This window comes from Pteropus vampyrus, unplaced genomic scaffold (assembly GCF_000151845.1).
Source record: "Pteropus vampyrus isolate Shadow unplaced genomic scaffold, Pvam_2.0 Scaffold1, whole genome shotgun sequence".
Lineage (NCBI taxonomy): Eukaryota > Metazoa > Chordata > Mammalia > Chiroptera > Pteropodidae > Pteropus > Pteropus vampyrus.
In genome coordinates this window covers 11044017-11064108 of record NW_011888782.1, presented here as the reverse complement: position 1 = coordinate 11064108, position 20092 = coordinate 11044017, and the positions used below count along the sequence as shown (strand labels likewise).

The window sequence follows — 20092 nt, the reverse complement described above, 5'->3', positions numbered from 1 at the left end:
TCCATACCACCTCCCAGAAGTAATGATTCCTCCATCCTTCAGGCTTTCCCAGCACTTCATCCATAAACACATGAATTCTATATACACATTTCTGTTATAGTACTTTCCAAATTATATAATCATTTTTGGTTGATATATTTATTGGGATCAGAGGTTGGTCAATTATTCTGTAAAGGTCTGATAATAAACATTCTAGGGATTGTGGGCCACAGGGTCCCTGTTGCAATGACTCAATTCTATTATTGCCATGGGAAAGCAGCCAGAGACAACATGTAAGTAAATGTGTGTGGCTAAGCTTCAGTAAAACTTAGGTTGTAGGCTAGATTTGGCCAAAGGGCAATCGTTTGATGATCTTAATTCATATTGCTTGTGAAGTTTCCTAGTTAGGCCATTTATCTTCATAAAATATGCTGGGTCTTTTTAGCCATTTTCCAAAATTCTGTGGGAATTCCTAAACAATAGAATTCATATTTGGCTGAAATTTTTTGGAAAGGTCTTTAGTTAATAATTTATAGCTCAAACCAATGTGAAGCGAGTAAAGTACATGTTCAAGAAATCACACAAAATTGAGCATAAAGATATGTTTTCTTTGACCTATAATATTGACCCATATTGTGTCTTATATTTCAAATGGTTGTTAATATTTTAAAATGGAAATCTTAAAAATTTTTAAATACCATAAATACCATTTCTCTTAACAACTTGGAAGACTTGTCCACATTCTGTCACCTTCCTTTATGATGACTGTCAGTTGGATCTGAGTAGTAGCTACCTTTTAAAAGAAACATGTAATCTCCAGTTTTCCACAGTCACCACTACTCTCTATTGTATCTCAAACATTGAACTCGGTGTCAGTTGCCATTTACTTTACATCTGTCCAGCTTCTTTTTTTTTCTTTCTTTTTCTTTTTTTGGCATTACCGGTCTGGTTCTTGTCCTCATATGAGTTTGCAACCCTTAATATTGGTATTAACAATTTCTGGATGATTGCGGAACACCAGTCCTTCACTTTCCTTGCACCCATTCATGTTTTATTCCTTTCCTGCACATCCAAGGTAGGAAACCTATTTCTGTGATGAATCAATTTTATAACTGCAAGCCTTGAAAATGGGAAGGAAGGGCCTAAAATTTTCTATTTACTCTGTACTAATCAAACCATCACTTTTCTTTTCCTCAAACCCTGGTTCTGTCTTTTGAATGTTCACTGTGTCACAGATTATTTCATTTAATTTATCTACTTAAAGTCTTATTTTAAAATTGCAAATGTTCATTTAAAGTTTATTGGTAAAATACAGGCACCAGCTAATAAGCATCTTAAGCTCTCGTAGAAATTCCATCTGAATTTTACAGTAGATGCTCACTATACCTGCGTAAATAAGCAGGTCTTCAAAGAGGAAGATAACTCCCTTATTCTTGGCAAGAGGGCATATGTCCTTGTGATGGTTGCCTCACTAGTGCCATTGGGCTGAATTATACCTATTCACTTGGCCTGCCTTGTGTCCTGCAGACTGCATTTGTGATCTGGATGAATTGAATTAGTGCATACAGTTTATCTAAAACCAGTAATAGTAGCCAATGTTTATTGAGCATTATCTATACCCAAGACTATCTTAAAATCTTTTACATATAATATTCTGTTTAATTCTCACAAGATACTTATGGAGTATATACTATTATTATATATCTTATATAGCTATGTCACAAAAAGTAAGGTAATTTGCCAAGGTCAAATGGAGAAATATGGATTTGAACCTAGGAAATACAATTTCAAAGCATATTCTCCTGACTTATGACCCTTCTAGCCCCTTACCTCACTGTTAGTGGATGACCATATAGCAGAACCAAGCCTCTTGTCCGAAGTTCAAATACAAGGTATTACTAGCAATCTACTAATTCAGCTATCATACTAAAATCTAACTGTAATAATATTACATTCCAGAGCTATCCATATTTTTGTTTTATAATGAAAAATATAAAAGCAACATAGAGTTACTAATTGTAGGCTTAAAGAACCTGGAATATTGGTAATTTTTTTTTTTTTTTGATGAAGCAACCCTTGGTTGACATCACAGATTGCAAGGACCTTGCCAGCTTACAATCCCTTATTTTTTATTTTTTATTTATTTTTTACACCTACAGCACCTGGTCTTCCTAGGTGGTCTCCCATCCAAGTACTAACCAGGCCCGACCCTGCTTAGTTTCTGAGATCAGATGGGATCGAGCTTGTTCAGGGTGGAATGGCTGTAGACTTAAAAATTTTAATGGAAACTTAAAAAATTGCACTATATTTTTTTCAGCCTACACTGGGAATGACGGTGCTCAAAGCTTGATGTTCTCTGGATACTCTATTTGTTGAGATTTTTTTATTTTTTATGACCAAAGTGGGCATTTAGTTACAGCTGCTTTAAAATTTTTCTGAGATAAAGATTAAAGTTGTATCTTAAGACAGGGAACTCTGGGGCCTCCATTTCCTACCTGTCTGTTATAATAGACTCGAAACGACTTTCTGGGGAGGATGTTGGGTATGCTGGGACAACTCCTATGGCTCATTCTTACACAAAACCACTTTGATTGAGGCATATCTCATAGTTAAACACCTTGACTTCTACAGAAGGGTACTAATTCTACTCCTAGCTTGGCTGAAAAAGCACCTGGCTTAGTGCTTCCTGGCAAAACAGGACAACTGTCATTCATGTGTTTCCCAAAGAATATAGCCCTAGACTCATTACTGATCCAGCAATCTCTTTTAAAAACTTGGCAAAGAGAAGTTCTTATGGAGAATTCCCTCAAAGCTATATCTACTTCTCTGAAAAAGTGAAGAAATTAAGTTCTTTTCTATTTTTGACATCCAAAAAATACACAGAATGTACAAATATCCACTTTTCTTTATAAAAGTTCAGGGACCTTACAAACACAAGGTAAGAAAAGATACTTGACATTCCATCCGGGAATTGATGGCAGACCATGAGAAAGTGACAATCTGGACTATGTAAGGTCGATTCTGATGGAAACACTCTCTTTTTTCACAGAATTGATTTCCAATTAATTTTGCCATGGCAGATGCACCCGGCCATACTGAGGAACTGTACAGGAAGCAGCTAGTGAAGGTTACCACTGTGTTTCCAAAGAGGATGTCATTCGTGACATTATATGGTGTCTTTCTAAAAGACTTATTGGGGAAATTTCTCTCTAGTCTTAATATCAGGCAGGATGGGGCTTCTCTAGGCAACTGGCTTCATTTCACTTATGAACACTATGAATCACATTCGCCTCCTCTCCTGGGCTACTGAAATGCTCAGCATCAAATGCGTGGCCCTTCTCCATGAAGGAGGTCAGATTTCACTGATGCACTGGTCCTATTCCTGATGCTATCACAACCTTCAGTCATCCCTTCTTTCGTTCATCTATTTATTTTATTTTGCTATATTAAACAGATTTTAGTAATGCATTTTAGTAAGATTTTCTGAACAAAGAAGGGTACAAATAAGCAATTATTTTCTTTGGTATTTTTTTCCCTCTGGTGATTGGTTCCACTAAAGATCCAGATGCTACCACTAAAACCCTGAAAGTCATACTTCCTCTTACTTCTTCTTCATTTCCACAGTTGATTCTTTTTAGATTCATCCACTTAAAACTCCACTGCCATTGCCATGGTCCAGGTCAACAGCATCTCTTTTCTGGGCCACTGTAATAGCTTAACTGGTTTTACTCTCTCAAGTCTAATCTGTTACCCTATCCAGCCTATTCTCTGAGCTTCAGCCATGCTGGAAACCCTAAATTGGCTTCCCTTCAGCCTTAGGGGAGCGTCCAAACTCCCTAGAAGACCTGCCAAGTCCCTGGAAAATCTGGAATAAGCACTTTTTGATCTAACCCATGGAACATCTCTCGCTTCCTCAAAAGTACAATGCTCTCTTCCCCTTTGGACATTTGCACATAGAATACTCCCGTTTCACACACTTGGCTCACTTTTACTCACTTCTCAGTTTAAAAATTTTCTGTTTTGGGCAGGCTTTCCTGGCATCTTAGATTTGGTTACACATTTCTGTTATAAGCCTCCAGGAGCAGTTATTATTTGGAAAGTAGAGATTATTGTATTTGACTGCAGTTACCGATTGTCTGTTTTTCCTTCTACACCATAGCAAAGAGACACATGCTATTCACTGTTCCAGCCCCAGTACTTGGAACATTATAAGAACTTAATAAATATTGGTTGAATAATTTACTGAATAAGATAAACCATCAGTAAAGTATCAGAATGAGGAAAGGCCAAGATAAGATTCCTGGCTAGAAAACCAATAAAATTCACCTAAGCCGTCAAAAAAAAAAAAAAAGATTTCTGGCAAGTATATATTTAGTGGACTCATAAATTTAATGAAATATCTGGCAAAGTTGCTCTTATTTATTTTTATGTTAAAAAAAAGTCATTACATTTGTTTACTCCTTTTCTATCTTTTAATATTTTACCTTAAATTAGAGAATTCACACAAGCATATCATTCCTAGGTTAATTCCTTATTCAACTGCAGTAAACCACCCAAGGTAATACAGCAATAAAAGACAAAGTTAATCTTCAGAGATCTTTCCACTTATCAAGAGATACTCTGCTATTTAGACTTAAAGGCAGGTTTGATAGTCTGTGTGAGAGAAAATAGAGAAGAGAGATAAATACCAGGTAATTTAGAAATATAATTTACTTGCCAAAGTCACTGGTAGCTTCACAGTCCCCCTGCACAACCAGTGCCATAAACCTACTCATGACATCAAGAGTTTCTACCTTTCCATTAAAGTAATTTACACTGTTTCCTTTTCTGCACGTACTAAAAGGCAAGACATTATCACAGACTTTTATTCTTAGGCTGAAAGTACATAAGTAGACCTAGGATGGATCAATCATTTGGCTTTACTTCTTTTATTTTCTGCATTCTTGACTTTTGCTCATTTATAAATTCTAATGAGATGTTCCTATTTGATAAATATGAGAATAATGTAGATTATGCAGTCCCTAAAATTCAGGCAAATGATTACTCTTACTTCCTCTAATACAAACATTTTTAACTCAAGGATGCCTAGAGAGCATTTCCAGACTAATTAAAACTCTCAGTGACTTGCAAAAGGGAAGTGGACGCCCGGGTTGCTATAGATTTCAATTTCTCAGACACAGCTGCATCTCAGGCTCTGTGTTCTGTGAGATGCTCTGTGCTCTTCTATAGTGACTTCTATTACTTGCAACCAAGAGAGTCTGAACTGGTAGAGCAAGTAAACTTGATCAATAAGATATCAAACACATGGGCGGTATGAGGTTAGGCTGTCACAGATGAAGAAAAGAGAGTCACTTCTTGAAATTGTCTCTGTGGGAGAGAATCAGGATACTCCTTAAACAGAAATAGAAAGTACTTTCAAAAATGAGAAACCAAAGAATACTAAGCGTAATTAGAAATGCTGAATTCTGCCTGTAAGTTCAGCTCAATTAAGTAATTGTCTTTTACACATATACATGTACGTACGCTCGCAGAGGTATTATCTGCCCCTTTCTAACTACTGAATTTTATAGACTTAAAATGCCATTAACAGTAAAGTATACTTTCTTCATGTGCTACTGAAAACAAACAAAAAATACAGCTAAATTAAATGGTGATGCAAGGCTTTCTTACCACTTATTTTTATTAATTTTCTCCTTCTTGAAATGGCTCTTTTAGATTTGGTATATACATTTTTAGCACTTATCTATCATTTTTATGCATAAAAAGGGAGATCTGAGCTAAATATATTGGTTAAGGTACTGGTAAAACATCTTTATATTCATAGTACAACCTTTTCAACTCACTTTCAATTCAGTCTTTGATAACTATGCATTTCTTAAAAGAGAAGTATTTCTTAAAATAGTGTTCCACCATTGTCTCTAAGCTGCCAACAATCATTTGGCAAGTTTTCACGCTAGAGCTTTCTTGATCTTACCAGAAGGTGTCAACAGAACACGGTCAGACAATAACCTAATCTCCCTTCCTCAAATGTTCCTTAAATGGCTGTCTTAAATGTCAAGAAAGTATAGGTGTCTAGTCATGCAACTAGAAATAACAACCATGTTCATGCATGCAAAGAAGAGCAATTATGTCACAGCTGCTGCCAACAACAGTTGTGAGATGTCTTAAACTGTAAGTTGTATCCTGATTTTAGAGATACTAGAATGTGTGTGTGTGTGGAAGAGGGAGTATATCTTAGAATCAATGAAATACAGTGTTAAAGAGTCACCCCAAAATACAAATTAAAATCCTTGTAAGATGGGCTTGATCATTTTTACTTTTTTGAAAATGATTATTTTAACTCAAGGATACTTTTAGAGCATTCCTAAACTAGTTAAATCTCTCAATTGCTTGCAAGTAGAGTAGCTTAGTGGTAGAATAATCAACCTGAAATGACAACTATTCCAACTGACTTGTTTGGGCATATGGTCTTCTTTAGTAAAAGGAATTTCACTGCAAGGTGTCTTGATCCAGAGGAGGCAGAAGTTTCATGAAGGGTGATATTTTTCACTCTCCCAGGTACACAGAGATGGAGTGGATAGAATGGAAATACACTTAAACACAACTGGCTTAAACACATTATTGCCCTACCTCACTCCCCACCTTCTAAAAATAAAGTTAATACAAGTTGCATTTATTTGAAACACTCAAGAAACTTGTTAAGCAGGTGTATAGGTTGACACTATCTTCGAATCTCTCAAACTTCATGTTAATTCGAAAGCTCCTTCAAACATAAAATCTAGGAATGGTACCAACATTCTTAGGGGAACAGGACAGACTTTTCCATCCTGAGAGGTTCCTTACACACACGCTCTCGGCCTCTGCCTTCTCAGGAGGAAAGGGAGTTGCTAACACAATCAAACTTTCCTGTTCTCCACTCAGTGTCTTTTCTTCCTGCCTCGGTGGCCAATGCTTGTTGCTGGGGACTCTTTGGCCAGCATTCCACTTATTAACCTTTAATTCAAGATTCTTTCCCAAATCCATTGTCTACAATCCAGCTGAGTGGAAAGACTGAGACTCTGGGTTGGTCCCTAGCTGAGAAATTTCCAAGGACCTGAAAGCAGCACTTGGTGGAGATTAGCTAAATTTGGGGAAGCTAATACATGGGAAAACTAAGTGGCAGCTGAATTGTTAACAGGAAGTTGTGCAGAAAAGAATAAAGCAAGATATTCTCTTTCTACTAAATAAAGCAATTATCTTTTTCTTTGCCCTTGTATTTGAGAGATGACTTTATTCTTCAAATAAGAAAACAAATACCCCAAAATATTCCCACTGTATATTTATTGCTAAATTAAGAAAGTCTTGGTTTTAGGGTTGTAAAAATAAATGTGATGTGAAAATTTAGACTTTTAGGAAAGTTACAGTGATGCTGAAATGTACTCAGCAGTAATTTATTTTCTTATTAGTCTCTTCTAAAAGAAACTGGGAACAGAATGTGTCCAAGTCCAATAGGAAATCCTGAAGAGAATGCAGAATAGAGGCTCATTGCTAATTGTAACAATTGGTACCAGGCCACGTCAGTTCAGATGACAAAAATAAAAAAGAGTCAAAAGCAAGGAAATTCTGAGTGAGAAATGAAAACAAGAAGAAAAGATCAGAACAAAAATAAATAAAATAACAGATCACTTTATAATGTGATATATTTTAAAATAAATGGCAAGTCAGGACAAAACCACATAAAAAATTGGTTCTCAGTGATGTTGAATATCTATTTCGAACACCACAAAAAACAGATATTTACTAGAAAAAAAGAAAAATATCCTAACATTCAGAATTTAAGAAAGAATGTGGAAGACTTTACAGTCCCTGTAAATTTTATACCACCAGGCTGACATCACTCTGCATAAAAAAATATATTGCATATCAATTTCCTAAATACCAGGGTTAGAAAGAAATAGCTTTTACTTTTTAAAAATGTTATTTTTAATACTCCCCAATATAGTTAGGAAAAACTAGTAAATAATTCAAGGATATATCTCTTTCTAAATTTTTACATCAACTTTTTAAACGAAGATTTAAAATGATAAGATTTTTAAAATGATAAGAAATTTTGTTAGTGCTGTAGCATAATAGTCATGTGAATTATGCTTTATTTTTTATTTTGAATTTCTTATGTGTTTAAAAATGTAGATTATATTTTAGAACAGGAAGGCTACTTTTTGCTAATATTAAGAAATGATAAATATCATTAAAATGTTTCTAGGCCAATATGTCTTCTATATCAATGCTTCTCAAATTTTGCAGTGTATACAAATCACATGGTGATCATGTAAATGCAGAGTCTCACTCTGTAGGTCTAAAATGAAGCCCAAGAATCTGCATTTTCAATAAGCTTCTAGGTGATGCTAAAGCTTTTGTGCTGTGGATCTTGACTTGAGAGGCAAGGCTCACCATGTGGCCTGTAGTTTTGTCGGGGTCTTTCACTAGTGATATGTAAACCAAAAAGATGATCGACTTCTAGCTTAGAACCATATCTTGTCTCAGTTATGGATTTTGGTTTAAAATCATCTATGTCCAAATAAGTGCCAACTTCTGTAAGAGCTCCCTCTTTTATTTAAAAGCATTATCATAACCAAAACACCGAACAGCTACTTAATATCTGTGGAGTGGCAGGTTAGGTTATAAATAGAAATATAGACTGCTGCCTCCTAGAAATTTATAATCTAACACAAAAATATTGGTGTTGGTGTGTTTGTGACATTCTAAAGAATAGCAACTCCAAAGTGAATGCATGTTTTCAAATCACATCTAAATCAAAAGTTTAATTTTTTTTTCGGAAGGAAAATTGAGGTTAAATTTTGGGGGAATTTTGGTTGTTTTGTTTTGGGAACCAATTTGCATCTTTTTTTTTTTTTGGGTTTTTCGTTTTTTTTTTGGTTATTTCTTTTGGGAAGGCTTGCCTTTTCGGAATTGTTGGGGGGAAAAGCAGTTTGTTAGGCTGCAGGGGAGAGAGCATTTCCACATGCACCACAAGAAATATGGCTGCAGGTGTCAACAGCACTCTTGGTTGTTAAAACCTATACTAATAGTGATAGGGAAATGCAAATCAAAACCACAAGGAGACATTACCTCACAACTGTTAGGATGGCTGTTACCAAAAAAACAAAAGATAAGTGTTGCCAAGGATGTGGAGAAAAGGGAACCCTTGTATGCTGTTTGTGGGAATGTAAATTGGTAAATGCATTATGGAAAACAGTATAGAGAATCCTCAAAAAATTAAAAACAGAGCTACCAGCAATGATAGTTCTATGACCCAGCAAGCCTTCTGGGTCCATGTTCAAAGGAAATAAAATCAGTACCTTGAGGAGGTATCTATATTATTCGTGGTAGCTAAGATATAGAAACAAGTGTCCATCAATGAATCAATAGGTAAAGAAGTTGTGGTGTTGAAATATTATTCAGCCTTAAAAAAGCAGACCCTACCATTTGCAACAATATAGATGAAACTGGAAGACATTATGCTAAGTGAAATAAGCCAGACACAGAAAGAAAAAAACTGCATGTTATCACTTATATGTATATTCTGAAAAAAAATCAAATACGTAGAGGCAGAGAGTGGAACCGTGGTTACCAAGGGTAGGGAGATAGGGGAAATGGAGAGATGTTAGTCAAAGGGAACAAAGTTATAATTAAGTAGGATGAATAAGCCTAGAGATCTAATGTACAGAATGATAGTTACAGTTAATTATACTTTAATAATGGAAATCTACAGGATCAGAGTAGATTTCAGGTGCTCTCAACACACACCCACACACACAACTATGTAAAGAGATTGATGTTAATTAGCTTGACTCTAGTAATCATTTCACTATGTATATGTATATCAAATCATCATGTTGTACACCTTAAATATATACAATTTGTATTTTGAAAAAAGTGGTAGAGAACTTAAGAATAGCTACTGGTAAATAACAAGTAAAATTAAATATAGTTTGATTTTCAGATATAATTGAAGCACTTCCTAAAATCATGCCACTGACTTTTCCTCCAAAAGCTTTATAAAAATATATCTCTCAGTCAATGAAATCAAAACAGTATTAAGATTGATTACTTGCATCTGAAAAAACAAGATGGATTTGTTATGAATTCTAGACGTCCTTGCTGCCATGGCCGTACAAGTGTTTAACTGGTATGAAAATAATCCTACCGAGCTTTAGGAGGACTCTAGAGGCTGGAAAGAGAGCCAAGATGTTAGAAATATCTCCACAGTCCCACTGTTCTCCTTTCTGTCAAGCTCATAAAAATGTACATAATCCATGCACGTTTGTAAAAGTACACCCTATTTCTATCAAAGTAAACTTAAATTTGGAGCTTTAGGTATCTTTCACATAAAGCAGTTCATTGTTTCCCTGAGCAATAAGGATGAGATATTTTGATACCTGGGGCAATGCTGAGGTTATTCAGTTTGAGATGGGTAATTAAGAACAGATTCTTACCAGTAATGCTTGATCAGCTTAAACTGTTACAATACACAAGATATTCCTTCTTCCTGAGATTTTGAAATTTAATATCTTTTAAAATGAGAAAAGCCAAAAATAATTTCTCTTCCAGAATGAGACATAATTATAGCCTTCTGAAGTTGTAGTTACATGACTAACCTAAGCCAATTTATTGGATTATCTTTCCCCTTTACCGTGTCAACTGGCATTTCATTCTCTCACTGTAAGAAGTCTTAATATTTAAAATAAAATTTGCTCTCAATGAAGAAATTGGTACTTTTAAGACATTTCTAAAAGGTAGCTTTAGTGTAGAGGATAAAGCATTGAGTTAAAATATCTATATCTGAGTCTCTGGCTCTTCGATTTACTAATCGGTGATTTTGAACATCTTGGAGGTTGAGTTTTCTCATTTGTAAAGTTCCTCAGAGACATGAAGTAAGGGTTTAATAAGATAACACATATGAATGCCTTTTGAAAATTATAGAATGCTGTTAGTTTTACATTATTTTAGGTAATGACAGCAGAAGCTACCATAAAAACAACCATAAAGTAAGACATGTTGACATATATTTAGCTTAAATATGGCAAGCTGTCAATTTATGAGCATAATCATCTCTATATCCCATTTTTAGGGGTTTGTTTTTTAGACTACTTCTGGCATGAATTTCTGGATCAGTCAGGAGTGAGAAACAATACCATGTCAAGAATTGTTAACCAGATATTGGAGAACTGAAAAGGCAAAAGGGGAATGCAAGTATTATAAGGTACTAATTGCAGGAAACAGATCTCATTCACAGGCTGGGGAAGCAAAGGGAAGAGGTTGGAATTGTTAAAATTTAAGGCTCAACTGAGGGACCCAGACCTCTGAGGAGTAGACGCCCCCCGGCAGGTGCTGGTGGCTCTGAAACTGGTTCTGGGAGCATAGAAAAAACTACAAACTGGAATCAACTTAAGGCATTGAAGGAAATTATTGCTGTCTGGGTGAAGAAGCATGGCTCAGGTAATGCTCACAGGAAGGGGAGCAAACTTGCCGCTTCTTCCTTATCCTACCTCCTACTCACCCTCTAGCATCTCTATTGGATGCCATAGATACAGCTGGAAATGACGAAATGTGGTTGTTATAGTTGCAGTGACAGCATTACAAAGCAGAGAGTAGATGGGTGCATTTGACCCTTAGAAACAATATCTTAATAATCAGCATATCTAACTAACTTTTATATATATTTTGCTTTTCAGGGAAGTGTTTTAAAAGACAGTTTCAGTGTTTTTGTAATGGGCATAAATTCACCAGTTCAGTTCTTAATATTTCCCATTATTACATTTGAGTTTGACTCCTTCTCTCCTCAGATGATAGTTCCAAATGCTACTGATTCTTCAGAAGATGCTTTGGACTGTGCTCTAAATTTATTCTCTTCACCAGATAAAGCTGTGAATCACAGGGATCCATCCTTTATTAGGTGTTACAACTCTAAGAATGCAAAAGGTTAAGTTGATAACATTTTCAATTATATTCATACTCACAGAATTTTATCAGCATTATGATATTACTAATATACTTCCACATGTTTATTTACATAATTTAAATTACTATACTGTTTTAACAATTTAGATTTTATTAAGTAACTATATCTACCATTTGAATGTTCATCACATGGCAAACATGAACTAGGTGATTCACATATATTATGTCACTGTTAATTTACTATCTTTCAGAACTATTATTATCCTCATTTTACAGAGGAAATGCCGACTTCAAAAGGTTAAGCATCATATTCAAGGTTCTCCCATTGCTGTGTGGCAACACAGGGATAGAATTTGGTCTGGATGATGCCAAAGCCCAAGATCTTTGCTCCATATCTCACTGTTTTTACATGAATATTAAGTTTGTATGGAGTGGTATACTTGGAAACTGGCAGAGATTTACTTAAATAAAAAAGTACAGAAATACTGCTGACATGGTAATGCTAATTTTTAAGTGATATCAGTTTTTACACAGTAAGTTTGAAATGTAGTTTAATTGTAAAAAAATATTTTCTAGTTAATTCATACATAGTTTTAATTTTTAAACCTTGAACAATTTGAACATAGCAAAAACTGCAGAGAATAAAAAATGTCTTCTGAATTGTCAAAATAAATGTTACAAAATCCCTATGTTAAAAAAATACCAGTCTATGGCCCTGCCACCCTAAATATGCCGGATCTCGTCTGATCTCAGAAGCTAAGCAGGGTCGGGCCTAATTAGTACTTGGATGGGAGACCGCCTAGGAAGACCAGGAGCTGTAGGCGTTAAAAAAAAAAAAAAAATACCATAGCAGAGATTGATATCTAGCCATCAAAATCCATTCTCTGCCTCTTTCTGGGCACTGAATTAGACTACATTACCCAGGCTTCCTTGCAGTTATATGTGGCCACATAGGCTCGTAAGTCATGCGTGAACTTCCTGATCTGGCCCATAAAACCTTCCATCATCGTGCCTTCATCTCTTTCCTTTCTCTCTGGGTGGATACAGATGATATCAAGACTTTAGAATATGGAAGGAACTCAAGCCAGAAGTCACCTGGATATATGATTTATCTTATGTAAGATAACTACCCTGGTGAATTCCACCCTTATCCTGGGCTTTTCTAGGTATGAGAAATAAACTTCTATTATGACTGAGCCATTTCACGTTTGAGTGCATTTGTTTTTACTGCTTAATTTATCCTTAACTAACATACACGTGACTTTTAATAATTACATTAATAACAATACTAAAATAATAATAGCTAATATTTATTAAGCTCTTCCTAAAGTGTTAGGAACTGGTCGCAGCACACTACATATATTTATTTATGAAAGACCTTTGCTGTGAAAGACTTTGCCAGGCCTCAATTCAGAAACTTTTTATACTTTGTACATAGCATAAATGAGCCTAGTTAGATGTTCTTACAGTTCAAATTAGACTAGAGGAAGAATACTAGAAAACAAAGAGAAAGATTTAGCTGTAAATATGATCGCATATAGAAACAAGAATTGATAACCGATAGCTTGGTGGCAAAGAAAAAGGCAAAGGAACACATAAAGCATATAAGAAAAAAATGCAATCTGGGGCTATTTGGTCTAGAGCCATAGCTCCACCAATCCTTAAAATCTTTGAGGGAATTGCAATATAATTGCTCCTTTCAATAGTTGATATTTATAATGATGACTAAAGTTATCAAAAAGTTAAGTCATGTTCCCTAAGCTCTGTTTAAGAAAGTAGTAAAGTGTAACAATATGCCTATAAATATTTTCCAACTGACATGGTTAGCATTATAAAAAAAATCCTGCTGCCTAAGGGATGTGCTTTAGTTAGCTGGAAAATGTACTTATATGGAATGGCAAATTTCTAAATTATGGTACGTTACTATGCATTTGTTTATCTGAGAAACCATCCTTTGAAACATCACAACTATAAATCCTGTAGGAGAATCAGATGGATTTTAGATTTAATAAAATGCAGATTATCAGGGACAGTCTCCATTTTTTAATGTATTCCCATTGACTGGAAACAAACAATCCCTTCTGCTGATGGGAATCATAAGATCTCATCCTCACAGGTTGTCGTCCAGGCTCACAGTCCGTATTTGGTGGTTATCTTTCCACTATTGTCATTCTGGGACCTACACCGTAAATGGTGTAACTGATCTGGGCTGCTTTCCTGCTGGAATCAGAAATAGCCATACTACCAAATATTACTACACAATCAGCCTGGGGGTTGCATTTAGATTACACTTGATTTCTATACTTGGGGAATGCATGCTTTAATTTTTCTCCTATGTTAAAATTGATAATGCATGGGAAAGAAGATATCTGTTCATGATACTAACTTTATAAAGTGGGTAAGATATGCTTTATAATAGCAGTGCTGTACCATCAAATGTGCATTTACAATTTAGACCAGCCAGCCTACTTACAAGTAAAAAGACAAGTAAAAACACTGGGAAATGGGAACAAACCCAACTATGAGGCAAATCATAGAAGCTGCTTCCCACTATGTAGTAGGGAAATTTTGAGAGAGTGCAAATTTGGTGATCATATTTTTCCAACCCATCCCTCTAAATGCACTGAGGCCTATAAAGAGCCAAATCCATTATTCACAAGAAAAAGGCCAGGGAAGGAACTAAGACTATTACATTAGAAGCAGTACAGTCTTCCTTGGCAAAACATATGACTGACACCCTTTATAGCATCACAAATCTTTTTTTTTTTTTGCACATGTATACACTAAACAGCTGTCACTTCTTTTTATACCTGTTATGAATTTTTAAAAAGTGCTATCAAAGCACTTGTTTTACTATCGTTTTACTGTCTTTTTCATTTTCTTTTTCTTTTTTCCTTTTACAGTAGGTCTCAGAGAAGCCTGGATGCACATCATAGAGCTCATTAGGTAGGGAAGGAATAACATTCGGTTGTGTGTAGATTCTCTGTGGGGACACAGGATATTTATATGTGGTATAAACTGTAGGGAGCCAAGTAAAAATTCTATGACAGTGAAAATAATATAATTATGACAATATTTTACCATTAGAATTAAAATACTTGAATCAGGTGACTTTTTCTTCATAATTAAGGATTTTAAAAATATTTTAACTTTTTATTAAACTATACATACTTATGGAAAAGTTAACAAATTCTAAGAGCACAGCTCAGTGAATTTTTACCAAACACTCACGTGACTACCACTCAGATTAAGAAACAGAATGTGACTAACAAAAAGAAGCTCCCTTTGCAGTTGTTACGTCTACTCTTCCAGGAAAACTACTCCCCTAACTTTGAACACTGGACATTAATTTTGCATACAGGCATGTACACACTGGAATCAAACAGTATACGTGAGCTTCATCCATATTGTTGCATGTAGTTTACTTTGTTCGTTCTCATTGATGTATGAGATTCTAATGTATGGAAATACCCCAGTTTATCTATCCATTCTAATACTGATAGGTCTTTGGGTATTAACCAGTTTTGAGTAATTAGGAGTAGTATATTAGTATGAGCCTTTTGTACATGTGTTTTGGTGAACATGTGCTAGTGCTTTTTATTTGATTTATATCTAGTCATTGAATCCTTAGGTCATAAGATACATGCAGGTTCAGGTTCAGATACTGACAGTTTTCCAAAGTGGTCATACCAATTTATACTCCCACCAGCAATGTCTAAGAGTTCTCATTGTTGCATATCCTCATTGAAACTTGGTGTGATCTGTGTTTTTTTTTATTTTACCCATTAAGTTAGGTGTGTGGTAATAATCATACTATGATTTTAATTTGCATTTCCCTGATGACTAATAATGTTAAACAGAATGAGATTTTTTGTTATTTTAAAATAAATATGTATTTTACAGAATCCTGAGACAGTAAAGGATCTCAAAGATGACCCAGTCCAGGGATAGCAAGTGTATGGCACATCTGCCCCCACAAACCCCCATACCACCTGCCTGTATCCTTGGCATATACTGCTAATTGATCTCTGGGCCTGGATTCGGCTTCAGATTCCTTCCTAATACGACTAATTACACAGTAATTTCCAAGAAGACACAATAAACTCACAAGAGAAATCTCATTTATCAGATGAAGTTTATCAAAAGCAGAACGGTAAGAACAGTGCAAAAGGCTAAGGTAGACTGCTCTGAGTTTAAATTTCAGATCTGCCATTCACCATGGCAGAAAAGAAGATCCCTGTTTATGACATTGACTTTATCAAGTGGGTATGACTTGCTTTTACAGTAGTAATGTTCAATTCACTGAGCTGAATGACACTGACAAGTTACTTCATCTCTAGGAAGCATTTTTGTGAGGATTAACTAAAAAAATATTCAGGTAGTTTTTTCTATTTGTCCTTCCCTTTGCTCAAAGATAACTTTCTTTCTCCTGGGGACAACCCTTTCATAATTTCTGTGAATCTACCTGTTCTTCAATTAGTATGCTTCCTAAAAGCCTACTGAAGGTGGTAGGAATTTAGGCAACGATTATTAGTCATCGAGAGAATAAAGTCTTTCCCAATTTTTGTCTAAAGCAAGATTATTACTTCTGGGTCATTTAAGTCATCATCTATACCATGATAAAGGAGGTAGGAAGATTCAATGATGGAATTACAGGAAGAAGCAGGTAATTTCCTCTGACACTTACAATGGTGCACATCAGTTTCTGATGTTTTGTGAAGTACTCATTTACTCATCCTTTCCTTAGCAGATATCTTCAAACTATTTCATGACCAACAACAATGTCAACCATTAGCCAACGGCGCAAAGGTGCTCTTGCCCAAAGAAAACTATAAAAACAAGGGGAAACAATCAGAATCTCTTGGCAGCTCCTTTCAAGTACCTTTGCTTGGTTCCAATGTCCTCAGCCTGCACCCATAGGCAGGTAGAGGATCATACCTCTGTGCTGTCTACTCATACTAGAAGGGCCTCTCTTCCTTTACACAAGCTCAGACTATTTTAATTGTAATTCAGACATCTAAATGATTCTGAATGATGAAATTTTTTTTCATAACTCATTCATGAAATGGCAAGACCTTATCTAATCCAAACTTATTTCATGGCAAAAAACTTTCCTGAACTAATATGAGCATGTTTATTGTCTTTACTTAACCTATGTTGTGGGGACATTTATACATTTTGCTGCAGAAGTATCAGAGCGCTTGCTTAGGGAGTGCTGGCCCAGACTGGGTTGGTAGTGGTACTGAGTCACGGCAACCAAATTATCTTTCAAAATCTGAAAAATCTTGAATTTTGAAATAACTTTGGCTCCTAGAGTTTTGGATAAACAACTCTACATCTGTACCAGGCTTACAATAGGCCTTGCTCTCAAACCCCATGTCTTACCAGTGTTTACCCCTTAATCTGACTTATTTTAAAGAGATGCAAATCAAAACACTTAATAGAGCAGTCAAAATATAAAAATTTGAAAGTACCCAGGGTGGAAGAGGATATGGGGAAGCAGAGAACCTCATATACTCTTGGCGAAAATGTATATTCGTGCAAACTTTTTGAAAGGTTATTTTCCTTGAGAAATTAAAATACATATGTGCTTTGATCCAGAAATCCTAGTACAAAGTACCCTGTAGAAAGAATCAAAAGAATATGACAAAGATATGCCATATTGAATATAATAGAAAAATATAAAATTATAACTAAAATTATAACTAAAAGACTAGTTAAATACATTTCAGTATAACTATACAGAATAATACAATGCAGCCTAAAAAAAAAAAGGAAAATGAAATGGACCCTTATGTAATGATATGGAAAGGTCTCCAAGATAAATCTCTAAGTGAAACAAGCAATTTACAAAACAATATATGAGACATGTGTATATAATATTATGTATAATTTTGATAATGTCTCAGGATATGCTTATATTCTAGATAAGACAATTTTTTTCTTACACATATATTTATGGAAAATGACAGGTGGTGAGGGTTGGAGATAAGAACAAATGAAGGAAGCTTTCACCTTTCATTGTATATATTTTTAACTTATTGCTTTCCCATGTACATGTTCTGCTCTTATTATTGGTTTGCCAGGAAGCTTGTGAAATTCTCACTGGCTCAGATACAGTACTTGTCATCAAGCATATTTCTTGAGACTAGAAGTGCCACAAAAGGAAGACTCCAGCTACCAAAGACCCCAATCACATTCTGGTTAAACTGACTTCCACTGACCCAAGAACTACAGTAAGAAGAAACTCCCTAGATGACATCATGAAATTTCAGAGATGACATTCTGCCAAATATCCAATAATCACCTCCAACTATCCTTTAAATATATCTTATGTGAGTCACGTTAGCTATATTTTTGCCTTTCTAATCCAATTGTATGATATGTGCTTCAGCTCTCGGTGTGGTGCTAAGAGCCAACGGGAGTCTGTGATTGGCGAATGGGATTGAATCTCAATCTGAGTGTAATGATCCAATTTCTTTCACTTCCTATTTCCCCACTTTACTCAGCATGTAAAAGATGACTTACATCTTGGTATTTATGACCTGTGCATTGTCCTCTCCAATACTTCCTGAGTGGTGGCCAGAATCTCTTAGTTTAAATAGAACAGCAATCACAGGATGAGAATCTCTATGGACCCCTTCATATCCTTTCCAAAAATTTAACTCTGCTGTAAACTTATTTGGTATTGCAATTAGATTAGAAAGACAATAATAAAGAGCAGAGTCATCTTTCACTGTTAGACCATATGTATTATGTTTAATATTACTTCTGTCCAGTAGAAACATATAAAAGAAAATAATTTGGTTGGTCAAGCTACCGAAAGATTCATGTATTCTTAAGAATTAGATGCCTGATTACCCTTTAGGCTCTATTATTCTGAGTTTAAAGTCTTCTCTGCTTTTCCTAACTCATTCATTTCCGAACACTTAAAAAATGATCTAAGTTCATCCCAGCCTCCAGCTAAATCTTGTATGTAGAACACTCTTCTCTCTGATCTTTGCGAGGCTGGCTCCTTTTGGTTTTCTAGATCACATCTTAAATGGCACCTAGATTTGTTCCTGCGATAAAGCACTGTCACATTTAAATTCTCTATATATTACTTATCATCTATTTCCTTTACTTGTTATTTATTCAAATATTGTTGGTTTATTCCTCCCCCACCCCCCGACACTCAAATGTAAATGTTATGAAAACAGAAATGTCTGTTTTGATTGTCAGCATATTCTCTGGAACATGGTAAGCATTCAGTAACCATTTGATGGAAGAATGAGTGAATGAATGAACACATTCTGTCATCTCTCATCCCCTAGAAGAGTAGTTAGATATTTGGGTGGTGAAAAACAGATATTGCCTTTCTCTAGGAGGAAAAAGGCCAGATAAAATGAGGAAATAATATTTTAAACAAAATGAAGACTGAAGGCCAAGGGCCCAGGTTGTCTATAAGGAAGAGTTTACCAGTAGCCTCTAAAATCTTCCCCCAGCTTCCTTACATATCTGATTCAGGGGACTACACTCACTGATGGAGGAATGTCAGTGTAGGCTAGAGGTATGTCTAGCTCTCTAGAAGTACTTCTGAGATGCACCATGTTCCAATCTGTCCATGATTACTGAGAACTGAAGATCTGAAAGAGAGCAAAGGCCAAAATGGTGGGCTCCAATGGCCTTCCATGGACAGATTTGCATTAATAAAACCTTTACACAAATGTTTAGGCATCGTCTACTGCATAAGCATAAAAAAGTCTTTTTTTTTTTTTTCCAAATTCTAAAAACACTCATGAGAAAGTTAAAGGAAAATTGACAGTAATGGAAAATGTTAATAGTATAATTATATCAAAGAAGATAATTTGATTCAATGATACATGTGCATCTTAATCTTGGTATTTTTCAGTTGAACTTTTCCCCCAGGTTAAGTTTTTCTTTTTCTAAGATATTATACTTGAAATGTTTCACATAGCACGTTCATATTCTGCTATATTAATATTTTTTCTTTGAAAGCTTGTGCTGGCAATCTAGCCTTCCTCTTTACCCAATGCACATGGGAAAACTTACTGACCTCAGTAGGCCTATGTCTCCTCTTAAACAAGGACTGACAGGCAACATTAGACTTTGGTCAAAGGTGCAAAAAAGGTGAGCACAGTAGGGGCAATTTTCCTTGAGCTACTTTCTTTAA

The 20092-nt window shown here is 35.3% G+C and overlaps 1 non-coding gene and 1 pseudogene across 1 annotated transcript; one reads left to right on the top strand and one right to left on the bottom strand.

Annotated features, from left to right (window-relative positions):
- Positions 1 to 2129: 2129 nt before the first annotated feature.
- LOC111736758 lies at positions 2130 to 2248 on the bottom strand. Its single transcript, XR_002779244.1, has one exon. It is a non-coding gene; the product is annotated as a 5S ribosomal RNA (ribosomal RNA).
- A 10376-nt stretch (positions 2249 to 12624) lies between these two features.
- Positions 12625 to 12743, top strand: LOC111736503 (annotated as a pseudogene).
- Positions 12744 to 20092: the final 7349 nt, after the last annotated feature.